Below are 18,414 nucleotides of genomic sequence, written 5' to 3' on the forward strand. Positions count from 1 at the left end.
TCCCATAACCACTCAAAAACAGTGATAAAATTAATTCCGCACAACGCGTCTCAATCGCACAATTTCTGCATAATTCCGCAATAACATTAAATAAATAGATACATTTAGTGACAACTCCATTCTCCCCGACTTCCCCTAAAGGGTTACACACCAACTTATTAAATGCGGGCGGCGAAATTTGGAATTACGATTATCATGTACATTGAAACGACTTTCACTTAACGCTTAGACGGCGGCGACACGCATGACTGCAAAGATAATTTTGTGTTATGAAATAGGGATGGACGGATAGGGGAAAGTGGGCGGAACAGTGTCAAATTTAATAAATTACGTGGAAGATAATGTTCTTGGATTATGGATAACATATTTATTGTGCTTAGGGTCGGATGTACGTATGTTTTAAGTGATGTTCGTGACAGAGATATGAGTTTGTATTGTAGACTATAGTAATAAAGTATTAATAAATGTAGGAAAGGAAATGGAACTGTTTTATAAATAGGTCGATTTTATTTGGCAAGTTTGAAAAGCGCTGAAGAGTAAAAAAAGCGCTGGTGGCCTAGCGGTTTTAAGAGCGTGCGACTTTCAATTCTGTCGCGGGTTCAAACCCCGGCTCGTACCAATGAGTTTTTCGGAACTTATGTAACGAAATATCATTTGATATTTACCAGTTGCTTTTCGGTGAAGGAAAACATCGTGAGGAAACCGGACTAATCCCAATAAGGCCTAGTTTCCCTTCTGGGTTGGAAGGTCAGATGGCAGTCGCTATCGTAAAACTAGTGTCTATGTCAATTCTTGGGATTAGTTGTCAATGCGGACCCCAGGCTCCCATGAGCCGTGGCAAAAATGCCGGGACAAGCATTTCCCTCTGTAACTTTTTTTGAGCATATTGCCCGGCCCAGTTAAGAAAATAGGTACCACACGTTTTCGTAATTCAGATGAAGATTTTGCCAGTAAAATAGCGCAATTTTGCTGACAAAATCTTCCTTCCTTATATTGTACAGAGTCGAGAATTCTAGTATGTATGTATTTATCAAATTTTATCGAATTTTGACTAATAAAAATCAGCCCAAATATGACTACTGGGTAAAGCCCCAAAAATGATAATTGCATAAACCATAAACTGAAATAAATGTCATATACGAAGGAAAAAATTACCAAAGCTTCCAGTGGAATCGAACTAGCGTCCCCGGTTTACCGGACAGGTTCCTGAACCGCTCGGCTATCCGGTTACGGTGGCATGGGACGAAATTTCCAAGTATATGACAATTTCCCGAAGGCTTGTGACGCCCCCTGGCCATCTCTAAGGTAGAACAGTATGGTTCGACCTTCTAACTGAATCAACTCGGGTGGTAAACACAAATTAAAATAATTTCATAGAAAATAATTTAATTTGTTCTTAGTATTACCAGTGGTCTTGGTAGGTGTTCGCTTCTTACATTATTGAACTTTTCTACCAAGTAGCATATTGCTATACATATAAAAATGAAAAATGGATTGCAATTTTTTTTATCCAAATCCCTGCTTATTGAATCACTGATGATTTCTGCCGTTGTTTACATTTCCTTATTAGAAAAAAAATCTTCCACTTGGAACCAAATAACATAGCAATTCTAATGGGGGAAAATGTCAACCGAATAAGAAATTTTATGTATACGTGTATGTGTAACGCATAGTTTGCGTGCAATATGCAATATTCACGAGGCGGGAGTCATTTTGATGACGTCATTCCGCTGAAGTAGATGGCCGGCGCCGCCGCTGTCTCCCGGCAGTTTTGGAGATGCAATACCATGCCTAACAACATATTAAAAGTTGGCGGCGGTTTCCGGATCTGAACCATCTCTTCGGCCGTTTCCCATAAGGCATAGTATTATATGTAGGTAATGAGCGTGGTGTCGTAGATGGGTTCGATTTCGATCCATTTTTCGAGGATCTCTTACTGGTTTGGTGGTATTGGTACTGGCACTGGTATAGACTGTATGGATGGAATATACGTCGCGCGCTCGACCAGTAAAGCCGGTGCAGTCGTTGATCCGTGAAGAAGATCCTCGAAAATAGAATCGAAACATGTCGAGCGTTTATTCGACTTAATAATACATGAGTAACCCTTTTAAAATACATAATTTTAATATACCGTTAAACATATTTATAGTAAATACAAGCACATACCAAAAAAGTATAGGTGAGTATGTTAGTATTGTTAGTCAATAAATAACCGTACTATCACCAACTAGAGGCGTACAAACCGTGTCCAATCAAACAAAGCATTGTCGCAACAATAAATAATTACAAATAATAAGTGCGCCGGCGCATTGTTGCCATAAAAAATTCCCATTATTTATGGGCCGTGTTTTAAATCTTATTTTATGGGAACTGCGGTCGGCCGGCTTAACGGCTTAGCAGGTGACAGCTACTGATAACCACGAAACCAAAAAGACTTTAAACCTATTAAAGGGTAACCCACTTACGCCCTTTCGAATTAGGGAAACCTGCAAGTTTACAAAGATACATAGACGCTTAGTTCAAATGAAAGTGAACTTTATGCGAAGTTATTAAGGATGGTTGTGTACGAATGGATAGTGTGGTTTTGTAATGGTCATACTACTACTGGTCTGAATTTGGCTACGTCATTTGATGATATGGGAAATGCAATTAATGTCCCTTTGTATTGAATACTTGCCTAGTGTAACCCTATAGTAGGGTTGAGGTTTTTCGCGAATGTGTGGTAAGTAGTTGTTGTGTAGTTTATATGTTTGAATATGGTGAGGATTTTGCTTAACCCTTAGCCGTATTCTGCGGACACTGAACATCAGACTGAATAACTTTTACAATGGGACAAACAGCGAATTAACGAAAAAAATTGCTCTCATTTTAAAACTGCATGCTTAAATTACATCAAATTTCGCAAGAACATTGACGTAACATATATCTATGTCTGATACTAAAAATTGTTATAAGTATACAAATGAAATAAAGCAATTTGATTTGTATGTAAAAGTTATACTTGGTCTGATTTCTTTGTAGTACAATTTATAGCAACCAAAACTACTTAGAACCAGATAAGTACTTATCTACTTATATGTTAGAGTTTTGAATGATTCACGGTTAGTTTCACTAGACTACAAAATAATACAAAAGGTAATCACGGTCTATATCCCGGTCAATATAAGTCTACTTATATGTTACCTACTTGAATGTTCATGTCAAAATCATGTTGTTTGTCGAGCGTCGTTTTAAAACGAGAGCGTCACTTTAATTATATGGCGGCGAGTTCGTGTGACTCCGAATAAAATAACAAAATATAGAGAATACGGCAACTACAATAATCATCCCGAAACCGTGTAAAAATTATTGAGTATCCCATTGATTAGAAATCATCGGCATGTGATCAGCCGCATTCGTGGAACATACAGATATTTTTTGTGCTGCTGTTGCTGATAAGCTCTGGGAGAAGTTTCACTTTTTTACCTGTAAACAAAACAAAATAAATAACCCAAGATGTGAATCAGTATCACACAAAATTTGTCTGATCAACAAACGATCTACAAACTCATTTCAATTAAAATTTAACGTCATCTAACCTAAAAACAGCCAAATTGACACTGAGATACTTATCGATACTCTAAACTTCAAGTTGGACAATACAAACTGCCATAAGAGCTCATTATTTTCCTTCATACAATCAAACTTGAACCAAAACACTTTATCAATTAGGTTGAATTTTAAAGAAACAATGGATATGTTTTTGAGAAGTCACTCCGTAGACGCGAAGTCACCAATCTTTTCCCACGTCGGGAGCGGCCTACCGCTTCAAATTACAGAAAGTCTCAAGCATCACGGTTTTTATATGGAAATATGTCCTTTGGTGGGAGGAAGGAGGTATATAGCCGCTTAATAAAACCCTATAAAGGTCCGCAACGAGCCTGATCAGATGCGCGGGCGCTGGTGGCCACAGTATATACGAGACTAACAGATGAAGAAACCTTTATCTTCATAGATTAACAATTACACGGGCTGTCCCGTACAAACACATTTAATTTCGTGTAGAACTTTTTTTTCTTCGTTTATGGCCGATGATTTTTTTTTCTAGGCGTATTTCTGACCATATGTCAAAGAAAAAGTTCATATAAGTGCAAATCTTCAGAAAATTCGCATTTGGACGGGACATCTTCATGGAATGCCAATGCCACTATATGCTGCTCTTCTTCTTAGGCTGTTTACTGTTTGCCTTTACAAAGAAAAACATAACATATTAAGATTGATAAGAAGTTACTATATCTAAGAAATATTTTGCTACAGAGGTACTGAAATTCTAACATTTCACTTTCAATTTTGGGCTTCTGATTCTCATAGCTATTAATATAGTAAGTAGGTACCTGAGTTATGTAGTTTTATCCTACTATTTTTTCATACCTTTATTATTATTATAATTTTTCTTCTTTCTTAGTAATAAGACGTGTAGCTTCCTTAAGCGCAATATTGTGAAAAGCATTCTGTAATAATTTTCTTTCTTTCTATACCGCGTCGGTGGCAAACAAGCATACGGCCCGTCTGATGGTAATCAGTCACCGTAGCCTATGGATGCCTGCAACTATACAGAGGTGTTACATGGCGTTGCCGATCCTTTAAAAATGTGTGTGTGTGTGTGTGTGTGTGTGTGTGTGTGTGTGTGTGTGTGTGTGTGTGTGTGTGTGTGTGTGTGTGTGTGTGTGGCTTTTTTGAAGGACCTTTAGTCTCTGTCTTTATGGAGTTTTGAAATCACTAATTAAATAGTATATTTGCAAGTTTCATCGGTGAGTGTATCTATGTGGTCATATTTCTGGTCCTCTGATAATTTGTCCAGAAGATGCAACAATACCCGCTAAACTGCCAGTATCTCAACCCACGCATATACTGCCTAAGTTTAATATTCGACACATTCAAAAAGCATAATTCCTCACACAATTCAAAAATAAAAAAAGGCATTAAAAATATATCCCTCATAGGAGATAACACTCCATAATGACGCGGGTCCAGGCGGTTAGAACAAACAACATGGACGCTATCAACACAGCTCCCTAAAACGACTTAAAAACTATATAATCACAATACACATACACCCTTTTACTTTCAAGAACAGGATATACTTTTAAAGGAAAAAAAGGTATAGGGTAACCCTATCCCGTTCACGTAAATGGGTTTTTGAACGTGTGGGAGCGGGATGGAATCGGGTTTCGAACAGGTAGACGTGGTGTCTGCCACGCCAGACAACCGGGCACCAGTTTTGTTTAATACAATTTCGTTTATGGCTACTTTCGGATTTCTTTTATAGTTAATGATAGGCTGAGGCTGCTAAGAGATTTCACTTTTACCGTTCTTTTGGGTAATTATGTGAAAGGGTTTTGCTAACCCTTTTGTATAATTGTTAATACAAAAAACATGGTAAGTTGCTAGGATGCTACTTATCTTAAGCTTCAGTTAGTGCTAAGGCATAAAATATGGTCGTATCGTAAATGAAACAAAAACTTAAGGGGCCCACTGAGGAGTCCGCCGGACGATATCGGCCTGTCAGTTGTTCGGAACCGTCAAATTTTTGTTCTAACTCACAGGCCGATATCGTCCGGCGGACTGATAGTCAGTGGGCCCCTTAAGCTTTTGTTTCATTTACGACCATATTTTATCGAGTTTGAAAAACTCCGGATTCCTTATTTTAACATAAGATATCAATATACATACAAACGAAATACGAAAGATGAACTGTGGGAAATACTAAAGAGATAAGCTAGAAGTAGTTTAAGTAAATACCTAGACATAAACTTTTATCATATGTATATGTATTATTTATTACTAGCTTTTGCCCGCGACTTCTTGGTGAAATTATTATAGTATTATTACACCCCTTATTTTCATTTTCACCCCCTAACGAGTCTATGTCGATGTCTAATCGGTCAAAAATGCACACACTCTTTATAGTTTTCTTTATTTTTACAAAAAAAGTGATTTTAAACCATAAATCCATTCTAACTGGCAAGTTTTTGCGAAGACTGACTATGCTGTCAGAGTTTAATTCTGTATTAAGTATGTATATCTTTATAATAACAAAATGATGCTTTAACTTGAACTTTTTTTTTTCTATTGCACAATAAAAACAAGTACAAATGGCGGACTTAATGCCTCAAGGCATTCTCTAGTAGAGAATGGTAGAGTCTACCAGTCAACTATAGGGCAAAACACGAAATTCTCGAATGTGGGTGCAGTGTGAAAAATAATTAGGAAAACAATTTTTAACAACTATACTCGTAACTAAGCTATTTTGGCAATGACAATATTATTTACATTTTATTATACTAAATGTAGTTGAAGGCATGTTTACAAAAACAACATAACTAAATTTTTTTGCGGATTTGAGTTTTTGGTATCATTCATTCGTCTAAGCAGGATCTACACGTAGAGCAAAAGATAGTGTCCAAAAATGTCCAAAATCAGTCCACTAAAATAAATCCACTAGTTAAGTGAGATAAATCTGTACCTCTCTGATAGAATACAAAACATAATTTCTATAGAAAGTTGTTTTATTTTTTTACAAAAAGAACATAACTAACAAAATTTTACAAAAACAGCATAAGTGACAAACTTATTTTTCAATTTTTTTCCAAAAATACTGGTCTGAAATGTGTAATCGTATATTTCGGAACTATTGGCCACTTACTAAAATCACCTATACAATGTTTATGTCCAATAACTAATATATAAGAAGACATTTAGTTTTTTTCGTTTCCTGTAAATTCATGTCTAGTGTAGTGTAGATATGTTGTTTTTGTAAACATGCCTTCAGTTGTATCGTAACAGCTATGAAATTACTATTTAAGTTAAGATTGTTTTTTCTTCTTTTTTTGTTTATAGTATCACATAATAAATAACCGAGTAAAGTTGGATTAAAAGTCCGAGTTAGAGGTTACTTTGGGAATTAATTGTATCGAGCGAAGTATCATAATTCGTGTATCGGAAGCTATGTTATTAAAGATAATATAGTCAAGAACTACATATATTTTTTCCACGTCTACTAATATCAACGCTTCTTAAAAAAACATGATCATGTAAGGAGATATTTCGCCTTCTGGCTCAGGGAACCGCCTTAAACACGATTCCAATATAATTTATAACTTATAACGTCGGCAATTCGACGCCCAATACGGTCAAATTGTTCAAGTCGCGACCCTGCATATGCCTGCACTGGCGCGTCATGCCACATGTCACTAATTTAATTTAATTTGATGTTACGATTTGTTCATCAACGATTTGTCACGGGCTAGTTGTAATGATGATTTTATTAAATTGCTTCAATGGGGAAGGCAACCATCAAATTGACATAGCCAACGATGGTCCTTAAGACTTTTTTCGATTTTTGGATTAAGGTGCGTTGGGATAAGATTGAAGGGGGTTTTTTATGCAGTAAGATGAAAAGTCGCCCGTAATGCTTCGGCATACGGGCGCTTTTTCGTCTTATCCCTTATGAAAAACCCGTTCAATCTTACTCCAACGCACCTTACTTATTAATAAGAGTTCATCATCATCATATACTTAAGAGCAAGTCTCTTGTCAGTGGAGCAATTTCCATGTTTGGCGGTCCTCTGCCTTCTCTTTGACAGCCTGATACGACACGACGTTGAGTTTTTCCTTTATTTTATGCATGTACGCTCTCCTTGGTCTTCCCTCCTTCCTCTTTGCTTCAACTACTTCTATGATGTTTTTGATTAATTCGTCGTATCGTATCAGGTGCCCAAGCATCTTTCCTCTTCTATTATCTATAAGTTCTTAACAAACTCCTCTTTTCTCCTACTATACGTAAAACCTCTTCGTTGGTTTTCTTTTCAGTCCAACTGATCTTTGCCATAAGAGCAATAAGAGTTATAAGTGAAAAACAAATTCCATTGAAAGTTTTAATTAAACGCTCCGAACTCTTAAGAAATAATAAAAAAAACGAAGGGGCATAACTGTGATTTATATTATTATGCGTAAAAATATTATCTATAATGTTAATACCCAGAGGCAAACGGTGACTGCGTTTGTATGGAGTAGCGGTTCTTATATATACAAACTAGCTTTTGCCCGCGACTTCATCTACGTGGACTTAGTAACAGCAGCTAAAGTAAATATAGCGCCTGGATAAAGTCTCATGGTAATCATTCAATTTTAGCATACAAATTATCAGGCAATTCATTAATTATCTCAATTCGACCCCGCTTTTTACTTTCTTAAGGGATGATTTCCGACATAAAAACTATCATATGTCCTTTCCCGGTCAAACTATCTCTATGCCAAATTTCAACTAAATCGGTTCAGCGGTTTAAGCGTGAAGAGGTAACACACAGACAGACAGACTTTCACATTTATAATATTGGTATGGCTATGGATTACTTATTTGACATTGATATTTTTATATTGATACCACATCATGCCATGCCATGAACATCAAATGTGTCCATTCCATACAAACCACCAACGCCCATGTTATTCCTCTTTTGTACGAGTTGCTATTTCCAAAGACTTAGCATAATCTCACGCACGACTTACCAAAAACTAATTTTCAGAAACTCTCATCTAGCTCAATATTTTCTTTTAAAAATCAACCTTGTTTCACCAATGTAGAGTTCGAATTGTATTAAAAGCAAGAGTATAATATGAGCTCGTGAAAAGTTAAAATCTTAATTGCCTTTCAGATCAAACTGGACACCGGTCCGCAAAGTTAAGGACTCTCCACACGGCCCAATCTGTAAAGGCCTTTCAGACTTGCTCACTTTGAAAAAGACATAGCCCTGCTTTCATTCAACGGCACATAAGTCTTTTTTGTTTCAAAATATCAGTATAAAGCTGGTATAAAGGATCAAAGGTGGCACTTGCCTTGCTTTGATTCGTCTGAAGAGGCTCTATTAGCTATTATTGGTGACGCTTTGCATTCAGTTTTGATGTTGGTGTAAGGTTCAGTTGAAAGTATGAATTTTCTTTTTATCGATAATATGGAGTATTTATATAAATTCCCAATGCACCTTAACCTATATATTCTTTTATCATTGAAATTCCTATAAGTTGTATTTCTCTTGGAGAGCACCATTTGATGAATTGAACCTGCCAATTAAGACTATGAACTGATCAACGAAACTTCGTTACGCTAGATATGTAAGAATTGTAAGATCCTTCACAGCAACCGAGTTAAGAAAAAAGTGTTTTTTTAGACAATGATAAAAAAAAATATTATTCATTTCTTTCAAAATCCGGTAGACAAAAATGGAGATAAAAGATTCAAGAATCCGATAGCCGTTTGTCTTATAATTCTATCTGTAGTGCAAATGTAGGAGATACGACTCAAAACTTGTCAAAAATCGATGAAAACCGCGGGTAGCCAGCGGGTAGCCCCTTATATTTATATAATTTTGAATCATCTGTTCTTTTGGTAGGTACATAACTCCATTCTATCTACTATGAATGGTAAGGTAGCAAAACAGCTTTATGATTTAATCCTAAGTACAAACATTGGATTCTCACCCATTTTTCGACAAACCGATTAGTCCAGCCACCTTCACGAACGGGTTTGACTTGAAAGGGTAAACCCGTTTCGTGCTAGTACTGTTCCGTCTTCGAAGGGTTCTGCTGGTTATGGGTCACTTGTCGCCATAAATGAGGGTGTGATTTTTGTTTATTAGAGTTTATTTATTGTTGTTTATTAAGTTGCTAAAATATGAGATAACATAAAAATTAGCTACTTAAATCATCTAAAGCTTGGCATAAGACCTTCTTCGTTTCTGACCAAGTGGTCTAATTCTCTAAATAAGACAGATATTCCACGTGAAAACCACACATATAATTAATCAAAAAGTTGTCGTTTATTAGGGTCATTACGAGCCACTTCTTCTTATTATGTAAGTACATACATCCTTACAGCAGAAACGCCTTATTAAGACAACCGACAATTATGTTATGCTTGAGGGCGTCGTAAAATATCACTTTAAATTGTAGGTTTAGGCGAATTCATGAATATTATTTCCTTTCACGGGACAAAGGGTCTCACTGGACGATATAGGCCTGTCAGTTAGAACAAAAATTTGACAGTTCCGAACAGCTGACAGGACGATATCGTCCGGCGGACTGATAGTCAATGGGCCCCTTATAATAGCGAATACTTAAGCTTCAAAATTACCTCATGACGTTTAATGACGATAATTTGTGAAATACGTGAAAGTTTAAATCAGCGAATGAATGATGCTTAATACTATTACTTACTATTGTATTTTTAAGACCTTTTATTGTAACCGTGTTCTTGCAAATAAAAATTTATGATGATTGAATGATACTTATCGCAGATTCCACGGAACCCACTCAAGCTAGTCTACTTCCTACACATTCTCACAATACCCTATTATCAGCCCCCCAGTTGTCTTTCGACCAAACTAGTATGTTAAATATAATCCAAGCCGCAAGTCACGGTCCAACGCGTCCTGAAAGGGCCACTGGACATTGACAAATACGCCAATACCCTTCTTGGATAAAACGACATGTTTCCGTAGAAAAACTATGGCGCTTAAGCCCTTCTGGCCAAGAGGAAACTACCCTTTGTTGACTTATTGTCTGAGAAACGGCCATATGACGATGCTGCTCATGGCAGTGAACGGAAATTCATGGAAACAAAATACGCGTTTGTAGGCAAGTAAAATTCTAAATCCTCGATGACGGAGGGTTAACGAATTGTTGTAAAGATATACGCTTACAATTTATAAAGTATTCACAATTTGTATGTGTCAGTAAACTTATTTGAAATCTCAATCTCAAATGCACAACAAATCCAGAACAGAAAATTCATAATTTTATCTCTCTTGCGGCATACTCTGGTAAGCCAGCAAGACAAAGCTGGCTTGCCAGAGTATAGCTGCCGCCTGCTGCAAACAGAATCACAGTACTAGTTTATTTTAAGTTTTTATTTTAAGGACTTTAGAAAAAAAAAAGTACATACAAAGTACTTCAAAAGTCAAACACTTAACGGTTTACTTGGATCAAACACACCGGAAATCTTATTTCAGTGGTCTTGAGAAACCAAATTGACCAAAAGAATTATCATATATGAAAGACACAATATCAATCCCAATGTTGCTTCCTAGTACAGTTTAATCCATTTCCCAAAAATGCAGGTACCTACCTACTCGACACCAGCTAGCCAAGAATGAAGCTATCGACAACCACAAAGCATTCTTTGTAAACGCAACATATTATGACGAACGTGCATAAGACATGAATGGAATGGAACGTAGCATCCCGCCATTAATATCACCGAACATGGCCGCGCCAGACGCTCTGGAACCGAAATAACAAACGACCAAAAAAAACTAAGCATTATTTATCTATTCTGATTTTGTCGTGTGTTCGCCGCGATATTAAAATACAAACATGAACAATGACACTTCATTGTTGAAAGAAAAAGGTATACGGAAATTTATATCCACCGCCTCCGCGCGGACAATGGACGGGCGGGGATACTTCGGGAAAAAAACATCAATGAACGGCACGTTACTGGGAATCAGAGGATTTAGAAGCAAAGTCGGCGTGAAATTCGCGTAGGAGCACTCATTACCTCCCTGACATAGTAGCGGGTCTCATTGTCGAGGTACCTTTTGTTGCGTAAGATGAGTTCGGAATTGAAATTAAATGGAAATATCAAATGAAACTCTTCGTCTTTGGTCGATGCTCGACGCCGATAATGGCTTGGTCGGAATGAGCCGTTTTATACTCATTGATGTTCATTTCTTGATGTTAAATTAAACTTTGTGGGGCACAATGATGAATGCTATTGGAGCGCTTTGAGTTTAACATTGAATGCTATAGATAGGCATTGTTGATGAAGGCAGTATGTATACTAACAATCGTTATTGAAGCCGCTCAGAGACGAGTATTTTCATTAAATAAACAGAGGGAAATATTAATAATGAACCCATTTTGTCTTGAGCGTATATTTAGGTACCTTAGGTAACTTTACTCTATAGTACTTGTAATTAGGCCACGTGTAGCCTTTTATTGTTTAGTGTAGGTTTCTTCTGTAATCATTTATTTCACTGTTACTAAGTTAACAATCGAGAATCAGTATTATAAGTATTTTAGTACTTTTCTTATTAGATTATTTCCTGAGATTCCTTAATCATTTAAATAATAGAAATAGAAAGATTTATTATCAATAAACACGTACATGATACATACACACCTATGGATCCTGAGCTAGGATTTCCTGTGTAACTGTGTGATATTAAACTAAAATAACATGCATGCATGCAATAAGCTTAGTATTTTGCCTCGGCCATTAAAATTGTGTTCAAGCTTCAATAAAAATGTTTGGTGGTGGTGGTGGATTTCTGTTTGGTGCTGTAGATAAAAAAAGACGTGTCTTATTGGAATTATTAATATTCTCATAAATTCCGTTTGTAATTGTAGGTAAAGTTTATTACGTTAACCTCGAAAGCGTAACTTTGAAAACCGCTAATATATATAATAATATTATCACTACATAGTATAAAACAAAGTCGCTTCCTGCTGTCTGTCTGTCCCTATGTATGCTTAGATCTTTAAAACTACGCAACGGATTTTGATGCGGTTTTTTTTTAATAGATAGTGATTCAAGGGAAAGGGTTATATGTATAAATACATTAGCATTGTACCCGTGCGAAGCCGGGGCGGGTCGCTAGTTATCTACTAAACCAGAAGCCAGAAGCCCTTCATACTTTGGATGGCCACGCTTATGCTACTGCATTACTGCAACGCTTACCACGGCATCTTGCTTTTTGTTACGAGTACTACAGTAGAAAGTGCTTTTATTAAGTATAATTGTCCAGCAAGAAAACAATATTATGATTCTATATCTTACAAGTCTATTTCTTCCGAATATAAAATTTTTAATCATTCCATCCTTCACCTAATGGCAAGTTTGAAATTGATTTTAAGGAGTTCGGAGTCCGAACTTAGGACCATTTGGTAGCTAAGTAAATAAGATACTTTAAACTGAAATAATTTAAAGATACTTTAATTTATTAATCTCTTATAATCTTACGTTAGCCTGCATAACAAGTTACAGAATGTAAATAGAGTTCGATAATCATTTCATGTAGCAGTAAACATCTTTGGCAATAAAATCTAACACAATTAATTCTACAACACCATAGTAACTAGCATTTGCAGAACGATCAAAATAAAACTGTGGGCGTGTAAAGGTGCACTCTCACGGATAATGGCCACCGGCTAATCCCAGGTTCGATTCCCGGGTATTGTCGTCATCTCATGTGTGCGGCCATTGTGGGGGGCTTAATCAATTAAATTCATCGCGTATCCAATCGTTCACAAAGCGCGGAAGAGTCGAAGGCGTAGGAAAACCAATTTATAGTCCGTTCATCGATTACGCCTAGTTGTAACGGTTTCTGAGGTCAAATTGTACTGGGCCTGATCAAGAACTTGACTCGCCAGCGTCAACGCAAGCGATGAGAATATCCAACGAAAATTATGCGCGTGAGTTGTTTGCTATAGCGACACTCGGAGCTATTGTCTGTTGATTATTTTTCAAGCTTGTTGCCTTTATTGGATCAGGATATGTCAAATAGGTATTGTATATATTCAAAAGGTTCGGATTTTGCGTGGAATTGTATCTTGACTTAATCCAAATGTTGTGGGATCGTAGACAATATTTGTCATCGTCTGATCAAATAATGATTGGGGTATTGTGAGATTTCTTAAACATATTTAACTCATAGGGATGGCTGTGTTATAGGTTGAGAAACGAGTTTACTTTAAATGTTTTACCTATTGGTAGACGATGTCTTTTTAGTTTATCCTATGCTGACTATATTAAAAGTATAAGGTATCCACAAGTTACTCAATTTAATCGTTAAGAAAACCGAACACACGAACCGAACCAGCCACTTCGCCGAAATTCATTCACGACCGCAAAATGTAACAAAAGTCATACGAAGGCGGTCCCTCAAAGCTCGATTCCTAATCCTACTTAAGAAGTTTCACAATACAAAGTTTACACTTCAGAAGCCACAGAGAATGAAGCGATAGAGGCAGAGGATGTTAATGAAATAGATAATAACAATGTGGATAAGCCGGTGCCTCTCCGTCTGGTGTAAGATGCTCTGTGATAAATTAGAGTTTTAGACTACCAACTTAAGTCGATTGTTGGTCTTTCCGGACTACCTCAAAAGCAATTGTGATCTAAATGGGTTATTTAAAATTGTACGGTAATTCTTTATTAATGGAGTTATTGTAACATTATGTGGAGATTACGCATCCGTTTTATAGTTAGAAGTGGGTAACAGATGTTTTGATAATGAATTGTAAATTATAATAAAGAGATTAAGATTCACCGTTAGGTACTTGGTACCTACAATAGCTTGTTGACGCTGACCAACTGAAGTGTCTATTGTTGCAAATTTAACACACGTGTGATACTATGTTGAATTATTCTCTACAAAAAATGTACTCTCAATTATATTTACGGTGCTATTGCGCCTACTTAGCCCATCTTTTATATGTATAGATTTTATAAGCTCATAGATAGGTCTTATTAAACCATATTTATTCCCGGGTCTATCGCGAATTTATACCACGTTACATCTCGATAGGTACCTTTTTTTTTTTTTTTTTTTTTTTTTTTTTTTTTTTTTTTTTTTTTTTTTTTTTTTTTTTTGTCGGAGTGGGAATGCACTTACGCACGGTGTGTGGGACTCGCCGCTCCTTTTCCCTCTCTTGGCGAGAGGGGGGGAGAACTGGCCCTACCCACTAAACCCACTCCGGCGTTTCAACCTCTTGGCCGTTCGTGAGGGCGCAGTGGGATCGATAACATTCCACCACGGCGCCCTCCGGCATCCCCGGCTTGTCGCCAGAGTACCCTCACAATGGGGGGGATCAGAAACGCTTGGTCCCTCCAGACGTACAATGCGGGTTCGACACCCGCTGGCCCTCCTAGGGCTCGAGGCGAGCGTATGCTCTCAGCCTTCGACCCTGCCGCCTGCGTCGGAGAGGAAGCGCGTCAGCAGCCGCTTCCCGCTCCCTCTCCGCCTCCTCCTTCTGTGACATGACCTCCTCGCAGAAGGAGGCCACCGCTTCCCATTTCCTCTCGCTACACAGCATCGCCGCTATTATGATGTGTAGCGAGAGGTCCGCCACCCCCGTCGCTGCCCTGAGGGCAGCTCTTTCCACGGCCCAGCGACTGCACACCTCCAGAGTGTGCTGGGCCGTGTCGTCCACCGCGCCACATTCATGGCACTGAGGCCCCGGCTCTCTCTGTATCTTGTGCAGGTAGTGTCCGAAACAGCCGTGTCCGGACACCACCTGCGTCACCCTAAATGTCAGGGCCCCCTTCCTTCTCCCTACCCACTCATCCATTACTGGGAGGATAGCCTCTATGGTTCGGGTTCCATAACGGCCGTCCTCCAAGGCATCCCTCCACCTTTCTTTCAGGCGCTCTGCGGCTGCTCGGGCCAACCTCTCCTCCTCCTCCGCATCCATGGGCGCCACGCGCCTCCTGGCCTCAGCCCTCTGCCAGTATCTTTCGGCCAGCACCCCCGCGTCCAGCTCCCAAGGCGGGGTGCCGGCAAGGAGGCATGTCGCTGCGTGAGAGGTGGTGCGGTAGGCCCTCACCATCCTCTGGGCCACCACCCTCTGCGGCCGGCGGAGCAGCGCCTTCGTGGCCTCTGTGAGTCGTCCGGCCCAGATTGGGGCTCCGTAGAGCGCCATACTCCGGACGACCCCCGCATACAGCCGTCTGCATGGGGCATTCGGCCCCCCTAGGTTGGGTAGTAGGCGGCCCAGAGCCGAGGCAGCACCCACGAGACGAGGAGCCATTCTCGTGAAGTGCTCCTTAAAGGACCATCTTCTGTCCAGGACAAGTCCCAGGTACTTGATGTGGGGCTTGACCTGGACATCTTCGCCCCCCACCCTCACTGCAGTGCCCACCGGCAGCTGCCCCCATGCCCTCGTTCGCCCGAAGACAACGGCCTCGGTCTTGGGCAGTGCGACCCGAAGCCCCAGGAGTCCTATGCGGTGCACCGTGAGCTCGGTCGCCACCGCTGCCCTCCTGAGCACCTCTTCCAGCTCCTTTCCCCGCACGGCCACCAGTGTGTCGTCCGCATAACACACGGTGACCGTGCGTGGAAGTTGCACCCCCCGGATCACCCAGTCGTAACCGAGGTTCCACAGAAGGGGGCCCAGGACAGACCCCTGCGGGACCCCGCACGCCATGGCCCTCGCGCCCCGGACACCCCTCCGCTCATAGAGCACTACCCGCCCCGTCAGGTAATGCTCTACAACGCGCCTCAGGTAATGAGGCACTCCATGGTAACGGAGTGCCTCCCCAATGACCGTATAGGGGAGGGACCCGAACGCGTTGGCGATGTCCAGTGACACTGCCACCACTCCCTCCCCCTGGCCTGCCGCAAGCACCCCGAAATCCCTCAGCGCGCCCACCGCGTCTATAGTAGACCGCCCCCTACGGAACCCGAACTGGCTGTCATGCAAGTTCGGGCCCGTTTCCACTAGGTGCCGCTGTATACGGGAGGCCAGGATTCTCTCGAAGAGCTTCCCGACCTCATCCAGCAGCACGATGGGGCGGTAGCCAGCGGGGGAGTCTGGTGGGCGCCCCTCCTTCCTCAGTAGGCACAGTCGCCCTTCCTTCCAGCATCCCGGGAAGCGCCCCTCCTCGAGGCAGTCGTTCAGGAGGGATCTGAGACGGTTCCCGAGATCTCGATAGGTACCTAAAATGTAATATGCAATGTACATATTATTTTGCTCATTTTGCATTTAACTTAATAACCTGTTTGCTACAAAGCGGCCAGCAAAAGTGTTTTTATCTGTTTGCCATTTGTATATTTGCGGTTTGTTTGTAATTCTCACAAACTTGGAACAATACATATCCCGTTCGGCAAAGCGGCGAGCTGATAACATCTCTGAAGTTTTCAAAAACTGCATTTATGAATGAAATAAGAAATGTGGACAAAGATGGGATTACTGGACGATCAAAGCCCGATTGTCTAGCGTATTCCTTACTAGGATGAATGAATTGGAAATGAATGAAGTCCTGAGCTTACATACTAATGCTACTGTTGTAAATATTTATGAATGAAACTGAACTAGGTACTGAATGGATTCCGAGGATGTCCTTTGAATGCTATCGCTTGATCTGCTAAAGTCGCCGCTTCCGCGGTTGGCCCCTTGCTGCCTTGATCCGAACTGTCAATAAGCAAAGCGGCATCGCTATTGATGTAATCAGTAACTAATTGTTAATTTGATCGCACTTTGTGTAATCAGGTTTTTCATGTCTGGGATTTGTGCAATTTGAGACATCAGTCGCTCGATGATCACGCAACAGTTCAACTGAAAAAGCTTAAAGATTTAAGTACTGTATGATACCCAGACATTCACCATGAAATAGTTCAACTGAACAGGATTAAACATGTAAAAGTAAATAAATATAAACATAATGAGAACGCAGATGTTTCGTATGTATTGAATGTATTCAACCTTAACAATTTACTTGGCAGGGTACTCCAATTTGTCAAGCAATTTACGAATAAAAGCTATTGGTCAGATTGTGTTCGTTAATCTGAAAGGTTTAACCACAGGACACTAGTATTCAGGGCACACCTTTCAAGCACACTTGACTTCCGGCTGACAATTCAATTGTACAAATCTGGGAAATTGACCGGATGTGCAATCCTTCAATCTAAAGACGAATCTCATGACAAAGTTAGTAAAGATTTTATAGTTTATGAATAAGGTGCAGAATTGGGTGGAAAAGTTGTAAATGAATATAAAAGTTTAGTTCCAATAAACTCAACGCTGGTAAACAATTATAATTGTAACAAAGTGTTGAATGATACAATTGGCACAAAGAATTTTATGAAACCAATAGTTATGGCCGGATGCAACGCGGCGAGGTATAGTTTTCGACATTGTTTGTGAGGGATTGGGAATAGATGAAAGGCATGTGGAGACAGTTTCGAATTCCAATAAATCGTGCGTGGGCGGAGCAGCGAGAGGTGTGGAGTCGCTTCATTATAATTTTGATCCGGACCAAAAACTGTTCAATATGAATTGTCTACGTATAGATCAAATTTCAGTTTGGTATCATTTACATTTTCTTTGACACAAAGCTCAAATATAATTTTAGCTAGGGAGTATTTGATTAAAAATATGATTCTTTGACCCAATAAGTACAGTGAGCTGCGAAATTGCATGGAGAAATTATGAATGAATTCATATAAATTCGCCATGCACTTTTACGGCTTATGGTACCCAAGTCGCTCATCTGATACGCTAGTCATTATACCAACCTACCTCGGTAGTCGGTTATAGAAAGGTTACGACCAAAATAAACATATGTAAGCATATTAAATTTGATGATCTCTTAGA

Source organism: Cydia strobilella, chromosome 4 (genome assembly GCF_947568885.1).
Source record: "Cydia strobilella chromosome 4, ilCydStro3.1, whole genome shotgun sequence".
Classification (NCBI taxonomy): domain Eukaryota; kingdom Metazoa; phylum Arthropoda; class Insecta; order Lepidoptera; family Tortricidae; genus Cydia; species Cydia strobilella.